This window comes from Zingiber officinale, chromosome 5B, assembly GCF_018446385.1.
Source record: "Zingiber officinale cultivar Zhangliang chromosome 5B, Zo_v1.1, whole genome shotgun sequence".
Classification (NCBI taxonomy): domain Eukaryota; kingdom Viridiplantae; phylum Streptophyta; class Magnoliopsida; order Zingiberales; family Zingiberaceae; genus Zingiber; species Zingiber officinale.
In genome coordinates, this window is record NC_055995.1 from 96,976,495 (window position 1) to 96,980,693 (window position 4,199).

Below are 4,199 nucleotides of genomic sequence, written 5' to 3' on the forward strand. Positions count from 1 at the left end.
TTAAGAAGTCTTAATCGATTGCCTCAATTGATTCTCTTTCTCGCAACAAACACAGCTCTTAATCGACTGCCTTAATCGATTAGCATGGCCGGAATTGATTGCTCAATCAATTCCACCACCTTTTGTCCTTGTGATAAAAGTCACCCTAATCGATTAGGGTAGGGTCAATCTATTACTCAATCGATTGTCCAACCCTAACACGCTTGATCTGAGTCTATGGTTCCCTTTACCCAACATTTGATCAACCGTGACCTGTTGAGACTTCCTTACTAAGTGTTCGGTCAACCTTTAACACACTTAGACTTTCCATCTCGTACCAACTTCTCGTTGGACTTCCGATCACCAAATGCAGTCCTCCTTGACCCACTTGGATCTTCCTCTTGCCTACTTTTCTTTGTCTAACCACTGTTAGGATTTTCCTTTACCAATGTGCGGTCCTTCTTGATTCACTTAGACTTTTATTTGCCTAACTACAGTTAGGACTTCCCTTTGTTAATGTGTAGTCCTCCTAGACCCACTTGGAATTTTTTTTACCAACATGTGGTCCTCCTTTACCCACTTAGACTTTCCTTTACTTAACCATAATTAATTCTTTACCCTTGCCTAACTCTCGAGCTAGGATGACTTTGTCTTGCCTAATCACTAATTAGTACTTTTCTCTTATCTAACCATCGAGTTAGGACTTTGCCCTTACATAACCTCCAATTAAGACTTTCCCAGTCAAGTATATGGTCAACTTTGATCTACTTGACCTCTTCTCACATATTGTCCAAAATAGATTTTTCAAACATCGAAACTCAAGCTCAAATTCACTTAAGCTTGGTCAAACTAGTCAACCTTGATCTAAGGATGATTGCACCAAACAATCTCTTAACAATCTTTTCCTTTTGATGTTTGACAATATGTTTAAGTTAAGATAATCCATATTAGCCCAACTCCATTCTTCATCTCATACCAAAGTATGAATGTGGGTTTCTAACTTAAACTTCATATTTTCTCCCCCTTTGACACACATCAAAAACTCTCCCCGAGAGTCATTATGTCCAAAGAGACCCAATGAAAGTCTCATACCTTTCATTGTATAATATGCTCAACCTTGAGCATATATTTTTCACAATGGAGATTGTCAATCTTCCATTGTCTTCAATCCTTATCATTAAAAGAAAAATTCATACTATTAAGGAGAAACTCCCACTAAAAATATGGTCCAAACATCTATCATTGCACCAACAATAATTTGGAGTTCCTAAACCTTTAGAAAACCCAAAGTTGAAGTTCTGAGGTTGAAAATTTAACTTTGAATCCAAATCTCTTCCTAAACTCTAAATTAGTCTCATTTAATTATTCCTTTCTTATTGTCATTAATAAAATTACCCTAAAATACTTATCAAAGTACTTTGGAGGGTTAGGGATGATTAACTAACTTGACTAAATATGACTTAACGGACTGAAATCAAACAATTTCGACCAAAATTACTATTCTTAATCGATTGATTTCAACTACCAATCGATTACAGCCTCTCTTAATCAATTGAAGTTGGGTTTCAATTGATTACCACAGTGCTAATCGATTGTCCTAATCGATTACGCATACTAAATCGATCACCCGATTAATTCTGCGAGCCTCTATGCTCGCAAAGTTCATCCTAATCGATTGGGGTGTAGTAATCGTTTGAGTCAATCAATTACCTGTATCTAAATTTTCTAATTATTGAAAATAATTTCATATTCAATTTTAGAAAATCATAGATAATTATAAGATTATCGAAAAATCATGAAATTTTTAGTAGACATTACTTATGTCATATACTATCAAGGAAAAATAATTTTCTAAGAGAATAACTCTCATTTTCAAAGATTGATACAAAATTGAAAACCATTTAAACTTTAATGTTTCTATATCCAACTAATCAATGATAATTTCTATCAAAATATAGATTTCGCCAAGGTTTTTCAAAATAATTTTGAAATGATTTCCAAAAATAAATTTCTAACCATGATCTTTGGGTTAAATGCATATAACTTGTATACTTACTTTTCCCATGATTAGACTTCACATAATCTATTATTTTGATGATACTAAAACTTTAAAAAGATGCACTAAATCAATATCTTAAGTTTTATTCGTCCTCCTAACATCTCACTTGTATCTAATGTGTTTCAAAAACACATACAAGTCAAACCTATGGTCTTGTGAGATGTAAAATTGATTTTCCCTAAAACTATGAGATCATGCATTTTTAACTAGACATTTAAACTTTGATCATCTAACTTAGGATGTCAATTGATGTCGTTGTCCTTAATTATAAGAATTTAAAACTAATGCATGATTAATGCCTATGACATACATCAAATGCATATTTCTAAAAATAAATCTATCATATCTAAATGACGCGTGTATGGCATGACATATAACATTTTTCATAACAAATATGAATGCAAAAATAATAATGTCATGAAATATGATAGGGTACACAATCATGACAATTTTAGTATAAAAATTGCCTAGATTCTCTATCTGAGTATCATTAACTAATCGTTAAAATTTAAACTTAAGTTGCCCTTATCTCCCTAAGAAAATATCAAAATCTCAACTTGTCATTTCTTTGACCTCTAACCTATGTGTGCCAATTTAATTAACCCAAATCTTCAAATTTTGGCATATTTTACTCTCTTAAGAGTAAAAATTGACTTTTCATTTTCAAAGTGTAACAATATCTTGAAAATGTCCTAGAGTACCAATTTCATCACGGTTGGGTTAACTACCCTTCCAATTTGAATTGATACACTCGAAACTCATTTAGGGAGTAGAGAACACACTCTTAAGAATCCAAAATCTATTAGTGTTCCTTGAGTATTCTAGGTACTCATTAGGGATAACTTCCCTAGAGACCTTCTTAATTACCTTCCTAGGCTTCTTTGGAGCCTTGAGCACACTAATCTCCTCTATGGGAAATCACTATCAATTTGAAATGGATTTACAAGGTTAAGTACAATAGCTGAAATGTAAACGTTATCGACAAACAGAAAAGAAATATGAAAAAGTCTTCATTCTTCGAAATTCGAAGCAGCCTTTCATTGTCGTCTAAGCCTTTTTAGAGTAGTGTGCAAATATATATAAAAGTCATAGCAAATGTTGTTGCGAAGCTATTGGTCGAAGGCTCCTTTTATAACTCTATCCGGGCATCTGGATCCCCTCCCGGGCGCTTGGATTGTGCTGACGTGGCGATCTCTCATTAAAATTTCATCCGCGAAGTTTATCCACCTCCGAGCGCTTGACCCGTTGATATCATGTGAGCTTGGTCACTCGACGTGCTCCAACTCAGCTTCTATATAAATTTTCTGGTTAAGTTGCCTAGACCAATTCCAGGCGCTCAGACCGCCTGGGTGCTTGGCCAGGCACCTCACTCGATGAAGTTGGTCTAGGCACCCGAACCAACTCTAGACTCCCGGAATCAGGGTGCCTCGATGACTCTTTTTTAGCATTCTCTTTCCTGCAAAAAAGAGTTAGTCCAGACATAAAAATTATCCTGTAAAACAGAGTTAACATAATAAGATAGTAGCATTAATTAGATCTTGTCTTCCCGAAACTAAGATCAAGTCAAGGTCTCAGCTTAGGTTTCCCAAATGGACCTAAGTTGGACCGACGCCTACTGTTCCATCTACTGGGAACGCGTCCTTACTAAATCTCTCATCCGGTTGCTTACATTTTACTAATTATCAACTGTAGTCGCTTGACTTGCCTTTGACCCGCCAGGTCTTCCCACTAAATATCGGGTCTCGCGGACCTATCTGAACTTCTCACCAACTATCGGGTCCCGCGGACCTAGCTGGATTTTAACCTGGTGTCAGGTCCTCCAGACCCATCAACTCCTACACACTTGGTAAAGTAATTAGATTACAAACACTCTAACTTTAATCCACTTATCATTCATCAAAATATGAGTTAGATCATTAGTGCAAATTACACCAACAATCTCCTTCTTTTTGATCCAATGACAACCTGAGTTAAAGTTAGAAAAGATAATATTAAAAGATGATATGCAAAATGCAAACAAAAGATTTAAGTTAGTTTTGAATTTGATTTACTTAATCAAATTTATTTGTTCTTTTTCTATATTAACCCTTACCTTCCCCCTTTGGCATTCATAAAAAAAAACAAAGGTAAAAGAAAGACAAGCATAATATGGGATAAGTAA